Here is a 17,262-nt window from a genome sequence, read left to right on the forward strand (position 1 = left end):
TCTGTGCTCACCATCGCTTCTTCATAGTTCGTAGGTTCATCATGATCTAGTAGCATGACTTCCACAAGAGGGTTACCGTACCACTCTGGTGCGGATCTTACTCTGGTTGATCTACGAGGTTCGGTAGTAACTTGTTCTAAAGTTTCATTATCATTATCATTAGCTTCCTCACTAATTGGTGTACGTGTCACAGAAACCGATTTCTGTGATGAACTACTTTCCAATAAGGGAGCAGGTACAGTTACCTCATCAAGTTCTACTTTCCTCCCACTAACTTCTTTCGAGAGAAACTCCTTCTCTAGAAAGGATCCATTCTTAGTGACAAATGTCTTGCCTTCGGATCTGTGATAGAAGGTGTACCCAACAGTCTCCTTTGGGTATCCTATGAAGACACATTTCTCCGATTTGGGTTCGAGCTTATCAGGTTGAAGTTTTTTCACATAAGCATCGCAGCCCCAAACTTTCAGAAATGACAACTTTGGTTTCTTGCCAAACCACTGTTCATAAGGCGTCGTCTCAATGGATTTTGATGGTGCCCTATTTAACGTGAATGCGGATGTCTCCAGAGCATAACCCAAAACGATAGCGGTAAATCTGTAAGAGACATCATAGATCGCACCATATCAAGTAAAGTACGATTACGACGTTCGGACACACAATTATGCTGTGGTGTTCCAGGTGGCGTTAGTTGCGAAAATATTCCGCATTGTTTCAAATGTAGACCAAACTCGTAATTCAAATATTCTCCTCCACGATCAGATCGTAGAAACTTTATTTTCTTGTTACGATGATTTTCAACTTCACTCTGAAATTCTTTGAACTTTTCAAATGTTTCAGACTTATGTTACATTAAGTAGATATACCCATATCTACTTAAATCATCTATGAAGGTGAGAAAATAACGATATCCGCCACGAGCTTCAACATTCATTGGACCACATACATCTGTATGTATGATTTCCAACAAATATGTTGCTCTCTCCATAGTATCGGAGAACGGTGTTTTAGTCATCTTGCACATGAGGCACGGTTCGCAAGTATCAAGTGATTCATAATCAAGTGGTTCCAAAAGCCCATCAGCATGGAGTTTCTTCATGCGCTTTACACCAATATGACCTAAACGGCAGTGCCACAAATAAGTTGCAATATCATTATCAACTCTGCATCTTTTGGCTTCAACATTATCAATATGTGTATCACTATGATCGAGATCTAATGAACTATTTTCATTGGGTGTGTAACCATATAAGGTTTTATTCATGTAAACAGAACAACAATTTATTCTCTTACTTAAATGAATAACCGTATTACATTAAACATGATCAAATCATATTCATGCTCAACGCAAACACCAAATAACACTTATTTAGGTTCAACACTAATCCCGAAAGTATAGGGAGTGTGTGATGATGATCATATCAATCTTGGAACCACTTCCAACACACATCATCACTTAACCCTTAACTAGTCTCTATTTATTCTGCAACTCCCGTTTTGAGTTACTAATCTTAGCAACTGAACTAGTATCTAATACTGTGGGGTTGCTATAAACACTAGTAAAGTACACATCAATAACATGTATATCAAATATACTTATGTTCACTTTGCCATCCTTTCTTATCCGCCAATCACTTGGGGTAGTTCCGCTTCCAGTGACCAGTCCGTTTGCAGTAGAAGCACTTAGTCTCAGGCTTAGGACCAGACTTGGGCTTCTTCACTTGAGCAGCAACTTGCTTGCCATTCTTCTTGAAGTTCCCCTTCTTCCCTTTGCCCTTTTCTTGAAACTAGTGGTTTCGTCAACCATCAACACTTGATGTTTTTCTTAATTTCTACCTTCATCAATTTCAGCATCACGAAAAGCTTGGGAATCGTTTCTATTATCCCTTGTATATTATAGTTCATCACGAAGTTCTACTAACTTGGTGATGGTGACTAGAGAATTCTGTCAATCACTATCTTATCTGGAAGATTAACTCCCACTTGATTCAAGCGATTGTAGTACCCAGACAATCTGAGCACATGCTCACTAGTTGAGCGATTCTCCTCCATCTTTTAGCTATAGAACTTGTTGGAAACTTCATATCTCTCAACTCGGGTATTTGCTTGAAATATTAACTTCAACTCCTGGAACATCCATATGGTCCATGACGTTCAAAACGTCTTTGAAGTCCCGATTCTAAGCCGTTAAGCATGGTGCACTAAACTATCAAGTAGTCATCATATTGAGCTAGCCAAACGTTCATAACGTCTGCATCTGCTCCTACAATAGGTCTGTCACCTAGCGGTGCATCAAGGACATAATTCTTCTGTGCAGCAATGAGGATAAACCTCAGATCATGGATCCAATCCGCATCATTGCTACTAACATCTTTCAACACAATTTTCTCTAGGAACATATCAAAATAAACACAGGGAAGCAACAACGCGAGCTATTGATCTACAACATGATTTGCAAAATACTACCAGGACTAAGTTCATGATAAATTTAAGTTCAATTAATCATATTACTTAAGAACTCCCACTTAGATAGACATCCATCTAATCTTCTAAGTGACCACGTGATCCAAATCAACTAAACCATAACCGATCATCACGTGAAATGGAATAGCTTTCAATGGTGAACATCATTATGTTGATCATATCTACTATATAATTCACGCTCGACCTTTCGTTCTCAGTGTTCCGAGGCCATATCTGCATATGCTAGGCTCATCAAGTTTAACCTGAGTATTTTGCGTGTGCAAAACTGGCATGCACCCGTTGTAGATGGACGTAGAGCTTATCACACACGATCATCACGTGGTGTCTGGGCATGACGAACTTTGGCAACGGTGCATACTCAGGGAGAACACTTTTATCTTGAAATTTAGTGAGAGATCATCTTATAATGCTACCGTCAATCAAAGCAAGATAAGATGCATAAAAGATAAACATCACATGCAATCAATATAAGTGATATGATATGGCCATCATCATCTTGTGCTTGTGATCTCCATATCCGAAGCATCGTCATGATCACCATCGTCACCGGCACGACACCTTGATCTCCATCGTCGCATCGTTGTCGTCTTGCCGATCTTATGCTTCCACGACTATCGCTACCACTTAGTGATAAAGTAAAGCATTACAGCGCAATTGCATTGCATACAATAAAGCGACAACCATATGGCTCCTGCCAGTTGCCGGTAACTTGGTTACAAAACATGATCATCTCATACAATAAAATTTAGCATCATGTCTTGACCATATCACATCACAACATGCCCTGCAAAAAAAAGCTAGACGTCCTCTACTTTGTTGTTGCAAGTTTTACGTGGCTGCTACGGGCTTAAGCAAGAACCAATCTTACCTATGCATCAAAACCACAACGATAGTTTGTCAAGTTGGTGCTATTTTAACCTTCGCAAGGACTGGGTGTAGCCACACTCGGTTCAACTAAAGTTGGAGAAACTGACACCCGCCAGCCACCTATGTGCAAAGCACGTCAGGAGAACCGGTCTCGCGTAAGCGTACGCGTAATGTCGGTCCGGGCCGCTTCGTCCAACAATACCGCCGAACCAAAGTATGACATGTTGGTAAGCAGTATGACTTATATCGCCCACAACTCACTTGTGTTCTACTCGTGCATATAACATCAACACGTAAAACCAGGCTCGGATGCCATTGTTGGGGAACGTGGTAATTTCAAAAAAATTCCTACGCACACGCAAGATCATGGTGATGCATAGCAACGAGGGGAGAGTGTGATCTACGTACCCTTGTAGATCGACAGAGGAAGAGTTATATTAACGCGGTTGATGTAGTCGTACGTCTTCACGATCCGACCGATCCAAGCACCGAAACTATGGCACCTCCGAGTTTCAGCACATGTTCAGCTCGATGATGATCCCCGGACTCCGATCCAGCAAAGTGTCGGGGAAGAGTTCCTTCAGCACGACGACATGGTGACGATCTTGATGTTCAACTGTCGCAGGGCTTCGCCTAAGCACCACTACAATATTATCGAGGATTATGGTGGAAGGGGACACCACACACGACTAAGAAAACGATCATGTGGATCAACTTGTGTCTAGAGGTGCCCCCTGCCTCCGTATATCAAGGAGCCAAGGGGGGTGTGGCCGGCCCTAGTAGGAAGCGCGCAGGAGGAGTCCTACTCCTGCCGGGAGTAGGACCCCCCTCCCTTTCCTTGTCCAAGTAGGAGAGGGGGAAGGAAGGGAGAGAGGAGAGGAAGGAAAGGGGGGCGCCGCCCCTCCCTCCTTGTCCAATTTGGACTAGGGGGAGAGGGGGCGCGCGGCCTGCCCTGGCAGCCCCTCCTCTTCTCCACTTTAGGCCCATGAGGCCCATTAACCCCCCGGGGGGTTCCGGTAACCCCCCCGGTACTCCGGTTTTATCCGAAACTTCCCCGGAAAACTTCAGGTGTCCGAATATAGCCGTCAAATAAATCAATCTTTATGTCTCGACCATTTCGAGACTCCTCGTTATGTCCGCGATCATATCTGGGACTCCGAACCAACTTCGGTACATCAAAACTCATAAACTCATAATATAACTGTCATCGAAACCTTAAGCATGCGGACCCTATGGGTTCGAGAACAATATAGACATGACCGAGACATGTCTCCGGTCAATAACCAATAGCGGAATCTGGATGCTCATATTGGCTCCCACATATTCTACGAAGATCTTTATCGGTCAGACCGCATAACAACATACGTTGTTCCCTTTGTCATCGGTATGTTACTTGCGCGAGATTCGATCGTTGGTATATCAATACCTAGTTCAATCTCGTTACCGGCAAGTCTCTTTACTCGTTCCATAATACATCATCTCGCAACTAATTCATTTAGTTGCATTGCTTGCAAGGCTTAGGTGATGTGCATTACCAAGAGGGCCCAGAGATACCTCTCCGACAATCGGAGTGACAAATCCTAATCTCGAAATACGCCAACCCAACATGTACCTTTGGAGACACCTGTAGAGCTCCTTTATAATCACCCAGTTACGTTGTGACGTTTGGTAGCACACAAAGTGTTCCTCCGGTAAATGGGAGTTGCATAATCTCATAGTCATAGGAACATGTATAAGTCATGAAGAAAGCAATAGCAACATACTAAACGATCGAGTGCTAAGCTAATGGAATGGGTCAAGTCAATCACATCATTCTCCTAATGATGTGATCCCGTTAATCAAATAACAACTCTTTGTCTATGGTTAGGAAACATAACCATCTTTGATTAACGAGCTAGTCAGGTAGAGGCATACTAGTGACACTCTGTTTATCTATGTATTCACACATGTATTATGTTTCCAGTTAATACAATTCTAGCATGAATAATAAACATTTATCATGAAATAAGGAAATAAATAATAACTTTATTATTGCCTCTAGGGCATATTTCCTTCAGCGGGCACTCTGCTCGCGACTCAGAGCATCGGTGCGCTGCTGCTCCATGTCCCGCTGGTGGCGCAAATCGGTGATACACTGCTCCTTCGCCAAGCGGTCACGCTCCAACAACTCCTGCTCCTCCACCAGGCGGTTGTGCTCCAACAAGTCCTCGATCTCCGCATTGCCATCTAAAGACCGATAGAATGCCTCCTCCCTCTGTCTGCCTTCCGGTGAAAAACCGAACACTAGTTCCAGCGGTGACCGCCTCTGGCCTCGCCTATCGCGGACGGGCAGGGGCATGGCGGACGTGGCGAGAGCGAGGATAAGTGGCGAGCGACGTCGGGCCGGTGGGGGCTTATGAGGATAGGGTGAGTTGGGTCACGGTGCCACCATAGAAGGCCAGAAAACAGTACTTGTAGGCGGAAGGTAGCGTGACAGTCATCAGAATTCGATGCATAATTAAGCAGGCATGGCTTAGCGCGCCAGCTTGCCATGGAAAACTAGAGAAACTGAAATTCTGACTGTGCCGTCCCGTCCCGTCCGTGCTGGGTCGCACGCCGGCATGACGGTCAAACGTGTGCACTCGAATCATCTCCCTCCTTGTCAATAATGATTCCACGGATTTAAAAGGCCCGCAACAATTAAAGTACATCTTTTTCGCATCAGCTAGATGCCTTAATTACGGCCGGCTACATGCAGGCACACAAAATCGCTCGTAGCCAGTACGCGGAGCAGCATGCAACGAGTCGCAGCCGAGGGCATTAGTTGATGAACTTTAGCTGGGAGATAAGGCATTTGCGAATGTTTTTGCTCGCACTTTCTTCAGATTCACATGGCATTTTCTTCAGAGTAGCTTGTCAGTTTCTTCAGAGATAGGCATTTTTATTCAAAAAACTGCCACTTCGGATCTTGCGTCGCAACTAAAACTGCCAGGAGCGCATTAGTAGGCTAGCTAGTGATCGATCGGTAACTTGTAAACACTGAGCGAACATATATATGGAACTATTAATGCATCTCAATGATTCACAGATCATATACAAATATGTAACTCCAAAAGCAAAGATCAGCCACAACTAAAACCAACTAGTACGATTCCCATACATAAGATCAACATGTTAATGCATCTCAATGATTCACAGATCATATACAAATATGTAGCTCCAAAAGCAAAGATCTAGAAAAAACATATGTTCTTCCTACTAACATGGATGCTTCTCTTGGCCAACATTCAGTATAGACTGAAAGACAAATTTGTTTATGAAGTCTACAATTCCTATTCCAAACGTTAGTGGTTTCACCAACAGCTGGAACCATGAGAATGAAGCACACATGATGGAGGAACATCCACTGCAATATGATTTGGTCTTCTCTCGATCACACGGCAAGACTATTTTCGGAATACAAACTTTAACTTAGGCAAAATGATGCCCATTGTATAATCAGACCAAAGCAATGAAGCACCTAGTGTTGGCCAATAAATAGTACAGTACTACTTTTCTGCGGTCCATGAAGTGACTATCTAATCTTTCTGTGTTTATTTTCAAATGGCACTGCATGCAGTGACTATACTATTCTCTTGTGCAGTTCAACCAAAATTGCGGTCACTTTGTGTGTTTGCCAAATAGCAACGGCAGACATCTCTGTCTACACAAATATCAAGCAGCTAGTAAACATATACCCCACCTTGTATTTTCAGTTTAAACATGTATCTTTCGCTTAGCATCTGTCATGTTTTGCACTGGACAATTCGATACAGTCATGTTTTGCCCTCGACAATTTCATACTGAATTGATTTGCTTGTTCAGAGCAGAAAAATAGCGCCTATTCTTCATCAGACCAAGGATATCCATGTTCGTAGTGATGGAAGTGGTGAAATCGATACAACCGAAATTGAGCATCCAATCATTGAATCTTGTCCTGCACCTCCAATGTAGGTCCACCCTGCCAATAAATTCACATGCAAACCACTAGTATTACTATCTAATGACAGTACAAAAAGAGTAGCAAGATAGTAGCAAACCATGTACTTTCTTAATGAACAGCTCATAGTGCCACCAATTGGATACAATGGTTTGGAACAAAACATGCTCCTAATGTTGAACTAGTTGGACATTTTGTGCAGTTCCACTAAAATTGAGCATCCATTTTTGCATAGATATTGAAAGTGTGATTACTAAAAAAGTGACAGTAGTTGAAGCATAGACTCACAAATATAAGCATTCCAATTTCTTAATGGGAAAAGGTAGTAAGACTGTTTCTAACCACCTGTTTGAAGGAATAAATAAGGTAACAGCGGCTGATGTTAGAAAGGCATATATAGTTCTTTCTGAAAGAATGATTGATTCCTGACCTTTCCTCTTCTTTTAAGCATATTTTGTGCAGTTCAACTAAAATAAAATGCCATCACCGCCTTGACAATTCAGTGACACTATACAAAAGGAAATGACTTAACATTACATCATGATGTCAGGTATGTAGTCGACAGGCATTAGAGACAAACTTACATACCTCCTCCGATAACGTAATGAACATTAATTTTAACAAAGGTGTGACTAGCTTTACCGGGATAATTTGAGTGAACTCTACACCCTCTGTTCCTTAATATAAGATGTTTTCACGGTTCAATTTAAAGTACCCAAATGTCTAGTATTTAGAAAAATAGGCAGTAGTTTTCTTGAGCACATATCTAGGAAAGCTTGCCACACTTTATTTATGTCCATACGCTAATGCAACACCATTCGAAATTTCGAATACTACAAATATACACTAATCCAGTGGCTAGTGCAACAGTAGAGTAGTTATTTTATTACAGGGTACAGTATAATGGTTTTACTGAACAAATTTAAATAAACTCTGGCACTGGAAGATTTCTATAAGAATTAACAATACAAAATGTAAAGGTAACACGTTTCAGCATTGGTATACTAGCTATGCATGAGCATTAAACCAAATACAAAAGTCTGAAGGTAACTAGCATTATTAACTAATGACAGTATAAAAAAAATTGCAAACCATGTACCTCCAGGATAAATATCATTTCGAACTCGGGGGGACCTTAAAATTTTCTATCCCAATCTTGATAATCGATCAAACATAAAAACTTGATCGAACGAATCAAGAGAACAGCCGGAGGAGGAGGTGCCCACTCTTGACCCTTCCTCTTGTCTTCATAATTTTTTGTGCAGTTTAACCAAAATAAAATGACATCAGCGCCTTGGCATTTTGGTGACACTGTACAAAGAAAATTAACTTATCTAATGAAAGTGAGGTATGTAATCTATAAGCATTAACAGTGCAAAAATCTGAAGGTAGTAACAAGTTTCCTTGTTGGTATACTGGTTGTGCAACAGCATTAGAATGCCTTAGCTAAAAAATCTTTAATACATCCACAATCAACAGCTAACCCTGAAATAATCCAGTGATATTAAATGGCATTGCTTAAATTTATCGGTGGCATTAGACTGAGTGCGGCATTAGTTAAATGTGGCATCACTTTAGCAGTAGCATTGCTTGACTTGACTGCTGGCGTTATACTAACAGCAAAAAAGTGACAATAAGAGCATGGGAGGCCCATTCGGACAGTGGGCGCACCAGTACGATGTACCTCCATGGACGCATAGAGTGGTGAGGAGGGTATGGTTTCCCAGAGCAACAAATATGCAGGCAGCATATGTGGATTACGTCCCATTTTTGTTATGTTTAGCCACCTTTTTCCTATGTGAGGACAATAAACCGATCGACCTGGTCATTCTCTATTGCGTTGTCATGCCTTTATACCCTTCTTCAACCAAGAGACACGAGACTCGTTCCTTAGCTGCTGATTTTCCCCTTTTCAACCTAGATGCGGGTTCGATGCCTACTCTTAATCTCCCTTCCTTTCCTTATTCAACCCAGACATGGATTAGTCTGCATGAAGTAGGGTTTCCTTTAATAGTGCAAATTAAGGTTTTCATCTACGTGACCAGTAGAGTAGAGGATAGAAAATTGGGAAGATGGTGGAGTGGAAAAAGATCCACATGCAGCGACATGGCAGATGGGGCAATAGAACAAGGGTATGGTTCGAAAAGAGGTAGCATACCCGAGGGTCGGCGGGAAGTGGCTTCGCTCGTGGTCGTCGTCCTCCGCACGCACTACGGCAGTGAGCTTGGGGACGGAGGCCATCCCGCACGGGCGCTATGTCTGAGAGAACGGCCTTGTCGTCAGTGCATGACCTCGCTCGCCGATGACAAGTGCATCAACGCTGCACGTCCTTTTCTTCCCCGACGGATCTGTGACCACCAGTGAGGAGGGAGAGAGAGGCCGGATTTTTTAGATCTGGAGAGAGGGTGATAGTGTGAGAAGCAAGTGGGCAGCCATTAGCAAGAAAGCTCTGAAGCTCCAGCCTATATATATTTTTTATACTACTAGTACTAGAGGTGGAGTAGAGGTAGAGTAGTTTATATTTTCTCTACAAATAGTATCAGCTAGTCGTGCTTCAAAACTGAATGGCACGCCATTAAAAAATAAAGTCGAGAAATAATACGGCACCTTGGGCCAACGCGGCCAGATTGCATTTTGCACTAGAAATTACACACCATGTTTCAGTGACATGTGGTCCCGTTCCAACATGTCAGTGAGACGACGGCGAGTCCTTTTGTACAATTTCCGAAAGGACGTGTAGGCCGGGGCGCCTCTTCGTGTACCGTTGCAAAATGGCAACCGTCCACCGACTCTTCGCCTTTCCCTCTTGATTTGGAACTGTTGTCGCACGCTCTTCCTCCCTCCTCCATTTGCCTTCACCATTCCTTCTGCCATTGTTCGATCATCTTCTCCATGGAAGGAACAAGACGGAAATGACCCTGTTATTCTTGCCCCGATCTGAAAGATGACGTGGAGGGGGAACTCATTGATCGGTGTGACATCATCACCTCGGCTAGCATGGCAGGTTCGTTCAAGAACATTCTCGACTCAACTAATAACAGCATTACAAGGAACCCAAGGGTCCAGGAGCGGTTTGATCTCCCTTATCTTCTTTGCTATAAGCCTGTTCGCATGGGCTCAGACGATGGAGGCCTCGCCTTGTGCAAGTTGATGCCGCTTGGTAACGATACGTGTGATGTCAAGATGCCATCGCTTCAGGGTAAGGCCTGGGCTAGCGCAAATGGAGATTGGGTTGTTTATATTGGGTACAATTGTGAGTGGGAACTTATGAATGTGTACACTCGTCAGCGGATTCCACTTCCAAAAATCTCAGAGTGCCCTGAGGTTGAGCACACAGATGATCTACGTACGTTCAAATACGATCATGGTGACTGTCGTCTACGGAAGATAGCAATTTGTCAAGTTCCCAACCACTCTTGGAATTACAAGAACTATCAAGTTGTTGCTATCTTCGACAAGCTTGTTGCCTTCCTTACTGATTCCACGGTACGTCCATGGATATTGCTCAAAAATCAGTTTCTGTACACGGATGAGTGTTGTGATGCAATTGAATACGAGGATCTTGTGTTTGTTGCCACCACTCATGACACTGTTTTTGCATGGGGTCCTCGTAGTTTCATACATTTGTCTTCCACCATAATTATAATTGCTAGCCACATGCATGCGGGTTAGCAAGTTTCCCTTTACTAATTAACCTTCTTGTGTTTCCAAGGTCCTATGAACATTCCACCACCTATACTTGAAACATTTTGTAACCAAGGGGGAGATGACGATGGTGATGATCACGAGCATGAGGACGAGCAGAACTTATATACTCAGTGGCGGCTGGCAACTAATTCCGATGGATCACCTCTTCTTGTCTGTATACAGTGCAATGACATTGTTACTACTGAGGGAGCACGTGTTGTCTCCCATGGTCGCCCTCTCCAGACCTATTCCAATACCCGTTGTAGGGTATTCGGGATGGATACTAGTGTGCTAGCGCCAACACCTTCTCCCTGGTACAGTATTGATAGTCTTGGAGAAAACTCGCTCTTCCTTGGAAAAAACTATCCAATGATGATGAAAGGTGATCCAGCTGCTGTTGACACAATGTTACTACCATTTATGAGAAGCAATTGTATCTATACCTCGGACATTGCGGTGGTTCCCTACCCTGGTCCTGATATATGCCGCTTCGGCCTGGATGATCAGTCTTGCGTAGCTCTCAATATGAACAATAGCTGGCCCTTCCCAGAGAACCTATGGTTCAAAGCAAGCGTTTCCAACGTCGAGGATTGATTGAGTTGAAGTTCATTTCATTGCTTGTTATTTGTCGTGTGATGAAAACTTCAGTATTTACTAGAATGATTTATTGGAAATAATCTATAATCCAACATGTATCATCGTTGTCGTTGTGTGTTGATGACTTGTTGTAGTAGTGAATGGTACATTTGCAAATGTGTGTCATAGACTCAATTTATGAATGGTTTCGAGTCACTTCTTGGAGTGTGATTACCATAGTAGTATAGCCAGCATCCAGTTAGTATATGAAGTTGCCACATCACATAGAGCCAACCTAATATTGGAGTACCAGATCTGAGATGCCACGTGTACCAGATGAATGACTCCAAGTTCGACCACCGTGATGCTAGGTGCGAGCCGAGGAACACTGTTGGAGAGACCCTCCTCATAATGTCCCTACATTGGTCATTTGATTCATAGGATAGAATGCTATAGGATTTTTCCTATGTAATCATGTTTTAATTGGCAATCTAGCATCCACTCCAACTTTTATTTCACTTCCTTTGATCCTACGAAGAGAGTACTTGCTCTAAATGATGTGGCACTGCAAGAGCCACCTATATTAATTAACCATGCTCTAAAAAGGTGGACCAGCTTTGGCTATAGTAGTACTGTACTAGGTTAGTAGGTGACCTTGCGCTTGGATCTTCTCCTCTTCCGGAAGTCGAACAATAATGATGGTACTACTTCTGGCAATCTGACACCAATTGAATTACTGCACGTCCACCACTTGTAAGCAAAGTTTCTCCTTGTGTTGCGAGCCACCGCGCACGCGTTGGCGAGGGAGAAGGCGTAGTAAGCAAGCTTCTCGTCATTTTGCGAGTTGACGGGACACATCAAAGTTACGTATTTATTAGTACTCTCTTCAAAAAGGGCCGACCATGTCCATGGCTACCATCCCGTGCTCTGTCATTGAGTACGTGCACTATTCACGTGCCATCGAGGAGAAAAAATATTATGTAGTACAAGGTGCCATCGAAGTGCACGACTCACTTACGCACTGCATATCTCCATTTTCTTGCATGACACGCCACCTTTATGCTAGATGTCCCGCGTGTCATGGAGGCATATAGTATGATTTTGGAAAATGGAGGCATATGGATGTCCCGTGTGCCAGCAACAGGATGAACAAAGCTCATGTCTTAAACGAAAGAGTGGAAGAACATAGATTCCTGACGACCGAGAAGGAGCTACAAACCTCGGGGTGGAGCGTCTGGACTCATAATATTTTATATTATTCAGCAATATAAAATCAACCAAATCTCTCCACGTTCTTATACCATTCTATAGTACTATGAGAATAACTTTGAACGTAAGCCATTGATTCACTCTATCCAATGGTCATAGTTGGAAAATCCAAACCAAACCAAGCATTGGATCAACTCTTTTTTCGAGATCAACTCTTTTAGCACTTAGATTGTTGCCGCCTGCCCACCTATATATCCGCTCACGTGTGATGACCATAAGAGCTATCCACTCAGATTGTATGTTAAAAAAATAAAGGTCGATAACTAATGCGGCACCTCGGGCCAACGCGGCCAGATCGCATTTTGCACGAGAAATTACACAGCATGTTTCAGTGACATGTGGTCCCGTTCCAACATGTCAGTGAGACGACAGAGAGTCCTTTTGTACAATTTCCGAAAGGACGTGTAGGCCAGGGCGCCTCTTCGTGTACCGTGGCAAACTGGCAACCGTCCATCGACTCTTCGCCTTTCCCTCTCGATTTGGAACTGTTGTCGCACGCTCTTCCTCCCTCCTCCATTTTCCTTCACCCTTCCTTCTGCCATTGTTTGATCGTCTTCTCCATGGAGGGAACAAGCCGGAAACGAGCCCGTTGTTCTTGCCCCGATCTGAAAGATGACGTGGTGGGGGAACTCATTGATCGGTGCGATGTCATCACCTCGGCTAGCATGGCAGGTTCGTGCAAGAACATTCTCGACTCAACTAATAATATCATTACAAGGAACCCAAGGGTCCAGGAGCAGTTTGATCTCCCTTATATTCTTTGCTATAAGCCTGTTCGCATGGCACTAGTAGAAAACATAGCTTTAAAACCTGTTCGTAAGGGCCTTTAGTGTCGGTTCCATAACCGGCACTAAAGCCCCCCCTTTAGTACCGGTTCGGCACGAACCGGCGCTAAACTGCCACCACGTGGCGTGAGCTCGCGCACTGCTATGGGGGACCTTTAGTACCAGTACACCAACCGGTACTAAAGGTTTTTTTTTTGAAAATTTTGGAAAATGTTTTTGATTTTTTTCGATTTTTAATTTTTCTGGATTATTTGATGATTTATTCTCTAATCACCTCTCTTAACTGCTCAAGTGTGGATCACTCATTCCAAATCGCCTAACTTTCCGGCCGGTCACCCATCCTCTCACTCCCCCAGCCTAAGCACGCTTAACTTCGGAGTTCTATCCCCCCTACATTCCAAGTCTGCACTTGTTGTTTTCCTGAAAAATGTAAGCTGTCAATCCTATTAACCCTCAGCAGTTTAGCTTGAGCATTAGGTCACACGTTTCACCGTTTGAGTTTGAAACTATTATTCTAAAAAACAGTAATTATTTAGTAACACTAATATTTCTTGAATAAGTTTGACCATAGTTTGACCACAGTTTGACCATAGTTTGACCAGATTTGACCAAAATTCAAAAATTGAAATAATTATTTAGTAACACAATATTCTTGAATAATTATGTAGTAACATTAATACTTCTTGAATAAGTAGTTTGACTAGATTTAACCAAATGTTTTTTAAAAAACTGAAATTTGACCATATCTTTTTTCCTTTTGGAATTTGAGGATTCTAAAAAATTGCAAACAGGCCATAGGCGGTCTCCATCGGATGCGGATTTTCGTGCTGAATTTTTTGATATATTATACGGTTTTTTTCGACACCATATGCAAAAGTTATAGCCGTTTTACATTTTCCCTACACTTTTTGCAAAACATGTCCAAATTTAAGTTTTCAAATTTTCCTAACTAGTAGATGTAGTAATATAACTACCTCTCGAAGGATTTTATTTTTTTGAAGTTTTTATCATTTTCTTTTGATTTTTTCAAAACTGAAATGGCGATACACGGGGGGTAGAGTTTGAAAATTGCCCCCTTTAGTGTGGGTTCATGGCACGAACCCACACTAAAGGCTTGTCCCCTTTAGTGTGGGTTCATGGCACAAAACGGTACTATAGGTTAGACCTTTAGTACCGGTTTGTGTCACAAACTGGTACTAAAGGGGCTCGTGGGGACCCGGCCTGACGCCAGCCTGCCACTACCCCTTTAGTACCGGTTCGTGGCACGAACCGATACTAACGGCTCAACACGAACCAGTACTAATGCATATGGTGCCTTTAGTGCGGGGCCAACTTCAAACCCACACTAATATGTCTCACATTAGACCCTTTTTCTACTAGTGTGGGCGCGGACGACGGAGGCCTCGCCTTGTGCAAGTTGATACCGCTTGATAACGATACGTGTAATGTCAAGATGCCATCGCTTTAGGGTAAGGCCTGGGTTGGCGCAAATGGAGATTAGGTTGTTTATATTGGGTACAATGGCAAGTGGGAACTTGTGAATGTGTACACTCGTCAGCGGATTCCACTTCCAAAAATCTCAGAGTGCCCCGAGGTTGAGCACACAAATGATCTACATACGTTCAAATACGATCATGGTGATTGTCGCCTACGGAAGATAGCAATTTGTCGAGTTCCCAACCACTCTTGTAATTACAAGAACTATCAAGTTGTTGCTATCTTCAACAAGCTTGTTGCCATCCTTCGTGGTTCGACGGGATGGATATTGCTCAAAAATCAGTTTCTATACACGGATGTGTACTGTGATGCAATTCAATACGAGGATCTTGTGTTTGTTGCCACCACTCGTGGCACTATTTTTGCATGGGATCCTCATAGTTTCAGTACGTTTGTCTTCCACCATTATAATTGTTTCATCCACATGCATGCGAGTTAGCAAGTTTCCCTTCTCTACTAATTAACCTTCTTCTTGTGTTTCCAAGGTCCTGTGAATATTCCACCACCTATACTTGAAAAAATTTATAACCAAGGGGGAGATGACGATGGTGATGATCACGAGCATGAGGATGAGCAGGGCCCATATGCTCACTGGCAGCTGGCAACTAATTCCGATGGATCACCCCTTCTTGTCTGTATACAGCCCACTGCTGATGTTACTACTAAGGGGGCAGGTGTTGTCTCCCATGGTCGCACTCTCCGGACCTATTCCAACACCCGTTGCATGGTATTCGGGATGGATACTACTGTGCTAGCGCCAACACCTTCTCCCTAGTACAATATTGATAGTCTTGGAGAAAACTCGCTCCTCCTTGGACAAAACTATCCTATGATAGTGAAAGGAGATCCAACTATTGTTGACACAATGTTACTACCATTTATGAGAAGCAACTGTATCTATGCGTCGGACATTGCGGTGGTTCCCTACCCTGGTCCTGATATAGTAGGCCACTTCAGCCTGGATGATCAGTCATGCGTTGGTCTCGAGATTGACAGTAGCTGGCTCTTTCCAGAGAATCGCTTGTGGTTCAAAGCAAGCGTTTTCAACGCCGAGGATTGGTTGAGTTGACGTTCATTTCATTGCTTGTTATTTGTTGTGTGATGAAAGCTTTTGTATTTATAATGTATCCTCGTTGTCGTTGTGGGTTGATGACCTATTGTATGTAATAAAATGATATGCCTGTGATAAACTTACTAAATTTATGAATATCTTTCGAGTCGCTTCTCTGAGTGGGTGCTGCTACGAGGCAAAAAAATATTTTCCGAATACATAATTGTACGTGCATTGCAACAGGTTATCGGATGATAGTACACCATTTGTACTAGCTTCACATGCTGCACTATCTCTACGTCTACGTACGTAATACAACAAGTTTTAAACTTGAGACCAACCACCCATCCTCTCAAAGAACACTTTTTAACCTAGCACAGACTCTAGGAAATTTGGCCACAGTGTGAGGTCGGCCATATGTTGATGTGTTCGTTGTACGTAACCAGCACCTCGAATCCTCGATACTACTACTAGTACTATAAGTAGTAGGAGTAGTAGGGTGGCATGGGCCAGAACAAGCATTCACGTCCAGGAGTACGGCACACGCCACCAACACGACTTCCATCTGACACCATATTTCTTGGAGTCTATGCTACAACAATCTCTTCAACCTTGTCGTTTCTCTAACTCGGCCATCACGCGGCAGGCGAGGTGGGGGTTTGCCGATAGTCGGTTTCCTCAACTGCGGTCCCACTTGTAAGGCCAACTCCAATGCACGACCCCAAATGGACCTCCGTTTTGCCCAGATTCTGTCTGTTTGGGTAGGGCAATGGGGTCATGTCTGGGCCATTTCTCGAATGTGTTGGCCGCTGAACGCGTGGATGCATCCCGGCCGCATACATTTTTCTTTGCAAACACATATCTTTTTTTCATCATTGATTTTTTGGTACATGGAAATACATCACCAAAATTTTGACTAGAAAAGCAAGACCAAAGAAAACAAAAACCACAATAATACATTTTAGAAGATATTCAACTTCCGTAATTGCTCCTGTAAGTTGGATTAGTGCCTTCTCGATGCATTCATTGTTGATCTGCGGAGGCTCGATCTTGCGTGCTTCTTTCTTCTTTGAGTGTAAAGAAGTAGACGT

This window comes from Triticum aestivum, chromosome 5A (assembly GCF_018294505.1).
Source record: "Triticum aestivum cultivar Chinese Spring chromosome 5A, IWGSC CS RefSeq v2.1, whole genome shotgun sequence".
Lineage (NCBI taxonomy): Eukaryota > Viridiplantae > Streptophyta > Magnoliopsida > Poales > Poaceae > Triticum > Triticum aestivum.